Below are 11,288 nucleotides of genomic sequence, written 5' to 3'. Positions count from 1 at the left end.
CTGGGGGGAAGCAACATTGGTGACTCAGGAACTTTTGGCTTCTCTCCGCCCCAGTATCTGGCATCGTGGTCTAGGGCTGCTGAGAAGAGGCGACACTCCCCTCCCCGATGGACTTGCCTGCTGTACCTCTATCAGAGCAGCCTTTCTGAATTAATCAATTCACTAATTTATTTCCCCAATGTCGGGTAACACTCTCGGCTCTGTAAATGGAGCTCTTGTGGTTTCTGCCCCTTCAGGATGCTGTGAGGATGAAATGAGTCAGTGAGAGGAAGCGCTTTGTGTGGCCCTGATCATGGTGGGCACTTGATACATATGCTCATGGATTCATTCACGGGTCCCCTGGACACTCTTCGAGGCCTCCCTAGGGCCAGCCTGGTGCTGGGTGGGGGGGAGAGGGGAACAAAGGTGCCAAAGACACAGTTGTTGTCCTCATCTAAATGCTGGCGACTTCCAAATGTATCTGTCCAACCTGGACACCCGCCTGACTCCAGGTCGGAGTCTCCACCCACCCCTCCCCTATTGCTATGGTGGTGACAAATAGAGGCCCCAAACTCAGCATGGTCACATCCCCATTCCTGGTCTTCCCCTGAAACCACTCCTATCTCAGTTAGTGCTCCTCCATCCTCTGGGTGCTCCCCCAAACCCTGGAGTCTTTCTCTACCCTTTGCTCTCACTCGCCTCTCCACCTGATTGCTCACCACATCCTGTGGGCTCCACTTCTGAAATACAGCCAGAATCCGCCGCATCTCTCGGCTCCACTGCCTCCATCCCGGTCCATGCCACCAGCATCACTCGCTTAGGGAATCTCACCCGCTACAATCTGTTGTCCCCACACAGCCGGAGGAATCCCTTTAGAACCTAAGTCAGATCCTGTTTTTCCCCTACTTAGAGCCCGCCCAGGGTTCTTGTCTCACTCAGGGTAAAAACCAAAGTCCCTATGAGGCCCCATACGACCCCCTCTCCCAGCAAATGCTCCACGTCTCTGATGACCTCGCATCCTCCCACTCGCCCCCTGGACTGCTCCCTTCCAGCCTGACGGCTTCGTCGCTATTCTTCTAATAAGCCACGGACCTTTCTATCTCACAGCCTCTGTGCATGCTGTTCCCTCTGCCCAGGGGGAACATGCACCGTCTATTCACATGACTCCCTTCCGCACCGTCTATTCACATGACTCCCTTCCACACCCCCTTCAGGTCTCAGCTCAGACGCCACCCCTCAAAGCAGCCTCCTCCGAGACCCCCTCTATGCTTGACTTTTTCTAGGTAGAGGAGATGGCACAGAGAAAAGATACTTTCATGAAAGGGACGGCACGTGCGAAGACCTAGGAACACGAACAGCGGGAGGCGCGCGGGTGGTTTGGCGAACTGGCGAAGGCAGCAAGGCAGGGCGAGAGGCCCAGGCGGCTGAGCTTCAGCATAAGGCATCGTCTGGGCACGGGGAGGAAGCGCTCTGGGCCGCGGCGAGCAGGCCGGGGCCACCTGGCTCTGTCACTCGGTGGCCGTGTGACCTCGGGAAGCTATGCCTCTCTCTGGACCCAAGAATCCTCACCTGCTGTCGGAGACCACTTCAGTGGACTCATTATTTGACAAATGGGGAAACTGAGGCTGCAGAACTGCTGTTGTGATCTGGTTAAAGGTCAACCCAGAGATAGGGATAAGCCAGGGCCTGCTAGCGGTCACTCACACCTTGGCTTGAACAAGCTCCCTGGGTTCTTGGCTACCCAGTGAACCCCGAGATTCTGAAGGGTCTGGGAGGTGGGGTGAGGGTGGAGTCGAGGCTCCCTGCAGGGCTCTCTACACAGTCACAACATCCGTGGCTGTGACCAAGGCAGGTGACACGTGCTCTCTGGGAGTCACCGCTGGGCCGTGCAGCCTTACTGCACACACTCCCCCTTTCCCACACAGCCTGACTCTGCTCTGCTCCCTGTGCTGCCATTTCCTGGCTGTGTGACTCTGGGCAAGTCACTTCCCCTCCCTGAGCCTCAATTTCCTCTTCCGCGAGGGGAGATAATAGTACCCGCACCGTTGGCTGTTGGGAAGATTTACGCTGACCCTGCCACCCTCGCCCTCTTGCTGCTCCTCACACATGCCGGGCAGGCTCCTCCCTCAGGGCCTTTGCACTCTCTGTTCCCTCTGCCTGGAACGTCTTTCCCAAAGATGGCTCGCTCTCGCTCCGCTCCGATGTCACCGCTCAGCGAGGCCTTCGCTGACTGACCCCGACACACCCTTCCTCACTTAGTTTGTCTCCGTAGCTCCTGCCACTTCCTGACACATCTCGGTTTTTGCTCATTTGTCTGTCTTCTTGCTCCGGAACGGCAGCTCCAGTTTTGTCTTTTTCGGTCATCGTTGTGTTCCCAGCCCCCGGCATGGCACAGCACGAGAAGGCAGAAGGTGCTCAGTCAAGACTGGTAGAAGGGATGAGTGAATGAATGACTGAATGTACAGTGCTTAGCACCACGTCCTGCCCCACAGTAAGGGCTCAGCAGCCAATGCCGTGAATGGCGTTGCTTTGGCAGCTGCTTTCCAATGTCCCTTCACTCCTGGCCACTTCCAATCCGTCCCTCACCAGCCCGGCCTCCTACTTTCTCTGCGCAGCCCAGATCCCAGGCCCAGCTCCCTGCTGCCCATGCGGTGTTATCCCTGGGTCCTGGGTCCTGGGTCCTGGGTCAGGGTGACCTCTGGGGAATTGCAGGCCTTTGGTGTGGGCTCCCTCAGGCTCTGCCTCTGGCTCCTCTTACACCCTGGGGCAGAGGCTTCCGGGAAGCTGGCGGACAATGCTTTGAAGCTCTCTGGGTCAGACCCATGGAGCTCCAGGGCCTTCCTTTGGCACTGCCTGATGTGACCCGATTATTGCACAAATGGGGACAGTGAGACTCGAGAGGGGCGGCCGTGTCGTGTGTCTGGTCTTTGGGGCTCCTGAAACATCCAGGGCAGCTTCCAGGATGCTGGCTCCTTTGTCCCAGAATAGGACTGGAGCTCAGGCGCCTGTTTTCCAGATGGCGAGACTGAACCTCATACAGCTTAGGGACCAGATTTGAATCTCATCCTTCCACTTCCTGACTGTGTGACCTGAGGCTTATCACTTGGTCCTGCCGAGCCTCGGTTTTCTTGGCTGTAGAATGGCACGCCAACAGTACTCAGCTCGCCGAGGCGTTTGGGAGGATAAGACCAGCCATCCCACCAGCATCTAGGGTCTCTGGCCTCAGCAGCCGCCCAGCCCCCTCCCCCAGTCCCCTGGGCCCTGGCAGCACTGGGCCTGGCGCTGCTCCCTCATCGTCGGGGTGACTGACAGTTCCAGGAGTTTGTCGCTGCTGCTTTATTTTTTCCCTGCCTGACTTCTCCCCTACTCATTCTGTCCTGCCTTCTCCAGAACCAGCTTGTTTTTGTTTTCTGTTTTTACGGCTCCATAAATGAGTCACGGGCCTGATTTGATTTAATTTTGTTGTAATTGTTATCTTTTCAAGCTTGTTTTTTTCCACTCGGTTACTCACGAGACCGCAAAGCCTAAACAGGACGGGGCCTTCCCCGGCCCGCTGCCCGGCACTCAGGGCCGGCCTCCCGCTCCTCTGGGGCTGGCGTCAGCAGCTCCTGGAGGACCAAGGTGGGGTTCGTGGGGCTTCTGGGAGGAGGTGTTTAGTGTCCCAAGCAGGACCGGGTGTCCTCAGGCCCAGGCTGTAGCCCCGTGCTGCGTGCTGTGCCACCCTGGGAATGTCATTTAAGTTCTCTGGGCCCGATTCCCCAGTGCCCTCCTTGGCAAGCTTCAGAACAGGGAGTCAAAGGCTCAGACATCTTGGGGCCGGGAGGCGACATGATGAGTGAGGTGGGCTGGGTGGTGACTGTGGTGAGCTGGGGAGAACAGGCCCTACTCGGGGGACCGCCGCCTCTTAGTCGGCACGCGGCCCAGATCTTTCAATTTACCAAGATGAGCCAGAAATCTGAGGTCGTATGTGGAAAGTCCTAATTTTTTTTTTAAGTCCTAATTTTTAACTGTTGTCCGATGCGTCAGAAACAACAAACTCTGTGACCACCTCTGGTTTAGAAGGTTCTAGAAGAGCCGGCCCTGCCCGTGTTCCAGCTGGGTCTGGCATTCTCCTGCCCTCCATGCCTCTGCCTGAGCAGTTTCCTCTGCCTGGGACACCTCCCCTCTTCCTCACCTCATTGTTCTCATCCTTCCGTGAAAGTGAGAGTGTCCCTGGCTCGGGGTCACCCTTTCAGTCATTTCTCCCATTGACAGTGAGCTCAGGACGACAATGGTCTTGTCCACTTAATTGTTAAAAATAAGAAAAATATGTTTCCTGGTTTGTTATTTGTTTCTAAAATGGGGCACAGTAATTCTTCAGTCATTCAAAACCTGGGGGTGTTGGGCTGGCCCCTCGTGGGGTCAGGAAAGGGGCTGTAGAAGCCAGTGAGGAGCTGGGGAGTGGAGGCTGGGGGAGAAGATGGGGCTCCAGCCAGGGGAAGGAGGACCGATGGCTGCTCCTCGAAAGCTTGGGCGTGGCCACGTGACCAGCGTACCCCATCGGTGCCAGTTTTATGAATCAGAAGTTGGAAATGATGGGGAGTAGGGTGCTGAGGAGTCCATTCTGGGGTGGGCAGGACCACAGTTTTGTCTACTTTTTTAGAGGCTGTGGGGGCAGGCCAGTTCTGGGGACAGTGACGAGGGCCCAGTGGTGGCCTCGGTGCAGACTGAATAATTTTGCAGAAATGACTCTGTTCATGATTACGTTAGGTTGGTCAAAAGCCGTGAAAAGGACATTGCACTGTGCTCTCATGCAATTTCATTTTAAGATATTTAAATATATCAATACTCGCTTCATTTCGTTCATTCTAAGAATTTGTGTAATTATATGATAAATGTGTTAGGTCAAAGAGAAAATCAATTTATTTTCACTTTGCCAGACAGAGTCCTAGTTAAGTTTCTCAAAGATCAATCTTTATTTTGAAGTTTTGCCCTGGTTCCTGGTGAATTCACTTTATATGGCTTTTTCCTAGACCAAATTGTCTACCTTCATCTTCCGAGCTTCCACCTGAGGTCTCCAGAAGTCCCCTCCCTCCCACTCCAGGCACAGCTCTTGTTCTGTGAGGGGTACCAGAGCCTCCAAAGCTAGGGCTGATCACCTACCACCACGACTTGAGGCCTCCCAAGCTCCTGGTCCAGCCCCTGCCTCCCCCTCTCTCTAGCCCTTTGGTCTTTCTCCAAGCCAGGACCAGGGTGACCCTTCAGTAGTGTTCCAGCCTGAAATGGAAGCTCACTGGATGCTTAAGACCATGGAGTCCTAGAACTGTACGATTATTCCCTCCAGGTCAAAGAATCACTGGTTCTCGATCAACGAGGCCCTTGCAATTCTAAAATTTTAACGCAGGAGGCCTGCTGGACCAAGCCACACACTCACTCAGTAAATATTTATTGAGCATCTATTATGTCCCAAGCACTGAGGAGACAGCGGTGAACAACTTGGATGAACTCCCTGCCTTCATGGCACTTTTGTTTCAGCAGGGAAGACAGTCAAAGAACAAATGAGTCAAAGAAGGAGTATGTCTGATAGTGAAACCAGTGGTAAAGGAGGGTGAGGACTGTGGGGGTTGAAATGTGATATGGGCTGTCACAGAAGGTACAGAAGGCCAGAGAAAAGTGAGGGGGCCTCCGATGTCTGGAGCAGGAAGTTCCAGATGGTGGGACTAGCAGATGCAAATACCCTGAGGTGGGAAAAATTTTTGCATTGTTGGGGAAAGATAAGGAGAGCAATCTGGCTGAGTAAGCAGGGAGAATGTGTGGGAAGACGAGGTCAGAGAGGCCAGCAGGGCCTGTGGACCACAGGAAGAGGAGTTCAGATTTTATTGCAAGGAAGGTAGGAACCCCTGAGTTCTGAGCACAGGAGGGACAGGGTCTGACTTTGGTTTGAGCATTAGGTTTCTCAACCTCAGCACTATCCACATTTGGGCCAGATGACTCTCTGCTGTCGGTGGTGACCAGGCAGTGTGCCTTCTTGTGCATTGGAGAGGATTGAGCAGCATCTCTGGCCTCTTCCCCACTGGAAGTCAGTGGCACCCATCCCCTTACCCAATGTGACAATTAAAAATATCTTCAGACATTGCTAACTGTGCCCTGGGGTACGAAACCCCCAGTTGGGAGCTACTGATCTAAAAGGATCCCTCTCACTGAGTATGAGAGAGGGAGTGGGGATCGGAGAAGTGATTGGATTCTGGATCTCTTTTGAAGGTGAACTCAGCAGGATTTTCTGGATCGCACCCGGAAAGAGAAAGAGAAAAAGAGAATGATGAGTTGAAAATGACTCCAGGGCTTTGGCCTGAGTCGGGGGGGGGGGAAGTGCTCTCTTTTACTGAGAGTGGGAGCTGGTTGAGGGGCCATTCAGGAGGCGTCTCCTTCTCTATCTCAACTGGGTAGATCTGGGGCAGGGCCCAGAACCTGGTATTGTCACAGCCTAGCTCTAGGTGATGCTGAGTTTTTCAAACTGTGCTTCAAAGAATGTAAACAACCAGAGGATTGACCTTAACTACAAGGGTATCTCTTCTAGGGGTGAGGACAGGAACAAGTGGGCAGGGGGTTCCTCACTTCACCCAGCTCAGGAGATTCTGCCTAAGATGTTTCTAGAAGGGGTTCTGAGACGGAAGGAAGCCTCAGGACCTCAGCTCCAGTGTAAGGATTGCAAACTCAGGTGCTTCCAGGGCCAGGTGAGCAGCATGCATGGTGACGTGGCTGTCGAGAGGGGCAGGCCCATCTGAAGGGTGGACACTACTCAGTTTCAGCCCAATGTCGCCATGCAGGATGGCCAGGACTTCCAGTTTTTTATTTTTTATTTTTTATGAGAAGCTGTAAATCTGGATTGATTTTTAAATGTGGGGGCAAATCTATAAATATTCAGGCCAGATTCAGCACGAGGGCCCTGAGTTTGACACCCGTTCCACTGCATCCTTCTCATTCTGCAGGTGGGAAGGGTTCCCAAGAGTCAGAAGTATAGCTGCCCAGAGAGGGGCACATTCTCCTGGGTCTGAGTGGGGCATGGCGCTGTGAGGGAGGTGGAGCTTGGACTCGGCTCTGAAGAAGGGTCAGATTCTGTCAGAAAAGAGGAGAGGGCATTTCTGGAGGTGGGGGAGTGTGGGCAGGGGTGCGGAGGTGGGAGTATGGAAGGCTGTTTTTGAGGCGGAGGGAGATAGGAAGAGATGGAGCCAGGAGAGAGGAGACAGAGACATGATAATGGGGGCAGGGGAGGGAGGTGCTGGGAAATCAGCGAAGAGGCTGGACCCAAAGCAGGGCCGGAAAGATCACAAAAGAACTTTAATGATATTAATACTTTCACTTCCGAAATTGTTTGACAACAAGCGGCTCATTTATTTTACCACTGACTTTGGGTTCTTGGCAATCCCCGTATACACCAGGGAATATTTGCCCAATGAGGAACGTTCTCGTTTGCAGATTGTTTTCAAATGAGAGTTTGAAAAATTTTGAAAATTTTCATAAACACTACATTAGAAATTTAATACTGAATCGTATTAATGGATTAACGAAAGATTTATTAATTTCAATTTAGCAGGTTTCTTTAAGTACTTTAGAGGCAATACAATTTTTTTTTTTTTTTCAAATCTCCCTTGCAAATTTTCCACCTCACAGCAGCCAAAATTTGAGGTGACATGTGCAAAAATAGCTGATGTGTAATGATAGCAAGGGGTAAGTGAGGTTTAAAGAGTCTGGGAGAGTTCGCTTTCGGTGGGGGGGTCAGGGCAGGCACCCTGGAGGTGGTGGATTTGACTCTGAGTGGCCCAGGATGGGTGAAATATAGACCAGGCAGATGGGTTAGGGTGAATGAATGCCTGCCAGGTGGAGGACCCCGTGTATTTGAAAGTGTGAAGCTGGGAATAATGAGATGAGGGTTTGGGGCTGGGGCTGATAATGGTGGTGGGCACTGCAAGAACCAAAGAGAAAAGATGAGGCCCGTCAGGCTCTCGGCCAGGCCCGAGAGCACGGAGTGGGAAGAATGGAGAGCTGACCTCCTCCGTTCAGGTTGCTTGTGGGTGCAGGAGGGCAGCAAAGAATGTGGATGTCTCATCCTTCTGTCCACGGCCTAGAGACCTTCCCCTCATCCCAGCAGAGTCATTTTAGGTGACATCTAAGATCAGGTCACCTGTGCTGAGTGCCTACACAGTGCCCAGCCCTGCGTGGAGGGCTTCTGAGCGTCAGCTCACGTGCATGAGGGAGGTGTTATTAAGACACCTATTTCACAGAGGACGCGGAGGCCCAGAGAGGTGAAGCGACATGCCTGAGGTCATGGCCAGGAAGCGGCAGAGCGGGATCAGAATGCAGACCTGCCCGAGCCCAAAGTCCATGCTCCAGCCACTGCTCTGTACTGACTGACGCTCATGTGCTCCCACCAGGTCTGGCTTCCTGGGACCCAAGTACCACAATCCTCCCCATTCATCAGAGGGGTAAACTGAGCCTCTGAGAGGTTGAGTGGGAAGGGGCAAAGCCAAGGTTTGAATTTCCAGGTCCAGTGGACTCGAGCCCACTCTCCTTCCAACAAATGACACAGGTGTTTGCCTTCCCAGGCCGCTGTCTCCTCATCTGATAAGTGAGGGCGAGGACACAGCCCACCTGATAGGGTCCATGTGAGGATCAGAGGTGATGCATATCAATCGCCCCGTTCAGTGCCTCGCATTTAGTAGGTGTTTTAAAAATTGTGGCTGTGATTATTTGTGTCGTGGTGGCTGCATATGAAATGAGTCAATTAATGTAAGGCACTTAGAACAGTGCCTAAGTAGCACTGATTTTGCCTAAGGGCATATAGTAGATGCTCAAGAAATGCTAGAAGGTGTTATTATTATTATAGGATCCCCCACAGGAAGGCCCACTGTATCCTTCCCAAATTGCCTTCCACTTGTTTCTTCCTTCATCCGACAAACTGACCTCAGAGCCTAGGTTAGGATTTGGAGGTGAGGAGGATGCAGCCTCCTGCCCATCGGTCAGAGATGCTGAGAGCACTGGATGGTGAGTCCAGAATTCTGGGTTTGAACTCTGGACCTGTTGTGTGTCCTCTTGAAAGTGCCTTGCCTGCTCTGTGCCTCAGTTTCCTCTTTCATCTGCAGAGCCTGGGTCAGGCTGCCCTAGGAGATGCCAGTCCCACACAGGGATGGGGGCGGTTCCTGTGTCTCCGTTGGCCACCAGTCCCCAGCTTCTGCCTCTCGAGCTGCAGGCCCGCCCGGCTCAGCTGTGACGACCAACCAGCCAATCTGTTTACTGAACTGGCTGACCCCTTCCGGGAACTCGGCCCAAGCTTCCCAGAACTCGGGTATTAATGACCCGGAGCCACATGACAGAGCATGACACAGCACTTCTGGGCACAAGGCAGGGCCCAGAGGGGCGCGTGGGGGGCCTTGGCCCAGCACCCCCAGCCTGACTGGCCAGTGAGTCACCCCAGCCTCCTGACGCTTCCTGATCCCGGCCGCTCTGCTACCCTCCACTCCCCCCAGGACTTTCTCATTCTGCCAGGGCCACCCTGGGACCCCTGGACCTTTGCTCCAGTGACCTAGAAGAGGTCTTGGTGATCGAGGCTGCTCTCTGGGGTTACAGATGGGGAACGTGAGGCCCAGAGGACTCGGGTAAATAACAGTGAGTGTTTATTAGGCACTTACTGTATGTGAGGCGCTGGGCAAACATCCTAGTTTTGCAACAACCCTAGAACTAGTGTATGCCAGATGGGGAAACTGAGGCTCAGAGACGGGGAACAAGGGCACGCAGCAGTGCGGGGAAGGGCTAAATCCACGCAGCTCTATTCAGCCTCAGAAGGTCCCCTTTCATTCCCTCGACAGCTGGACGAGGGAGGGGCCGTGTAGTCTTTCTCACAGCCGGGGAAACCGAGGCATAGAGAGACTGAGTACCCCGCTTCAGGTCTTAGTACGCGTCTGCCTCTGGGACCTGTGCTCTGAAGCAGTGCCTGGCACATAGCTATAGCACTCACGTGGTATCTGCGGGCTGACGAGCTCACATAGGCTTTGGAGTCAAGCAGAGCTGGGTTCGAATCCTGACTGTGACTTTCTCTGGCTGCTTGGCCTGGGGCACATGGCTGCACCCCACTGTGCCTCAGTTTCTTCACTGGTAAAGGGTGACTGTGGTGATCCTGACCTTGCAGAGTGGTGTTTAAACAGACGGGGAACCGTGAGCACTGACATTCATAGTTTGCATCTTCTCCTAGCCCAGTTCTCTGAAGCCGGGTTGGGGTCAGCCTCTGGGCCCCACACCTGCCTCCTTCACCCTTTGCTGCCCAAGGGCAAAGTGAGGGCGGTGTCTTTTATGGGGCTGGGAACCAGACAGGCTCTGGGCTCAGAGGGGGGCCCCCGCTGGCAGCAGGAGTGGGGCCTCCTAGTTCCCAGCCCCTGAACTTTGGGTTGGGGGCTGGGCGTGGGCAGGGGCAGGGCAGGACTTTGATGATCTTCCCTTTATTCTGCAACCTGCTGGAGTATTCCATACGCCAGAGGAGACAGCACCGACAAGGTCTCTGCCTGCTTTCTTATGGAGGAGACAGAAGACCAGTGAGCAAACACATGAATAGATAATTTCAGCCAGGGAGAAGCATCATGACAGAAATACACAGGGGTGTCGTGGAGCTGTATAGGTCAGAGAGGGCTTCTTGGAGGAGGTGACTTGGAGAGACATCTGAAGGAGGAGAAGGAACGGACCCTGGAGGAAGGGATTTCCAGCACTGGGGGAACAGCAAGGGCCAAGGCCCTGGTGTGGGTTTGCACTTGGAGTGTTCCAGGAAATGCAAGGAGGCTAGGTGCCTGGAGGTGGGTAAGGGAGGGGAAAGTGACAGGAGATGATGCTGGAGAGGTCAGCAGGGGTCAGATCAGGTAGGGGTTAGTGGGCTGAGAGCCACTAGTAGGAACTGAGTAGGGAGGGGACTGATGTGACTCAATCTGATGGACAAACCTTCACTTACTATGACATTCAAAATTTCTACCTGACAGATGAGCTCCCTATGGCCCAGGCCAGGTTTACCCAGAAGGTCAATGGCAGGGTGGGATGAAACCACAGTGGCTGGACAGCCAGTTTAGGACAACTGCCCCTAAACAGAGGGAAGTAGGGACATGGGCTGAGGAGTAGATGGCTCATGGGTCAGAGGGGATGCCCTCTAAGCTGAGGCTGAGGCAGAGGTGCTGGAAGAGTGCTCCTGGTAGAGGGAACAGCATACAGGGAGGCCCTGAGGTGAGAGTCGGGTGTGTTTGGGAAATTCATCATAGCTCAGGAGTCCGGAGAGGGGAGAGGTTGGCCTTGGGGCC

The 11,288-nt window shown here is 53.8% G+C and overlaps 1 long non-coding RNA gene across 1 annotated transcript in view; it reads left to right on the top strand.

Moving 5' to 3' along the window:
- The first annotated feature begins 5,668 nt into the window (after positions 1-5,668).
- Positions 5,669-11,288, top strand: part of LOC111743622 — a 93,129-nt gene continuing 87,509 nt past the window's right edge. The window contains exon 1 of the long non-coding RNA XR_002781796.1: positions 5,669-5,848. This is a non-coding gene — a long non-coding RNA (uncharacterized LOC111743622). The remainder of the gene's footprint in view (positions 5,849-11,288) is intronic.

The sequence above is a fragment of the Pteropus vampyrus genome, unplaced genomic scaffold (genome assembly GCF_000151845.1).
Source record: "Pteropus vampyrus isolate Shadow unplaced genomic scaffold, Pvam_2.0 Scaffold117, whole genome shotgun sequence".
Classification (NCBI taxonomy): Eukaryota; Metazoa; Chordata; class Mammalia; order Chiroptera; family Pteropodidae; genus Pteropus; species Pteropus vampyrus.
The sequence above is the reverse complement of the archived record's forward strand: the minus strand, read 5'-3'. Positions and strand labels throughout refer to the sequence as shown.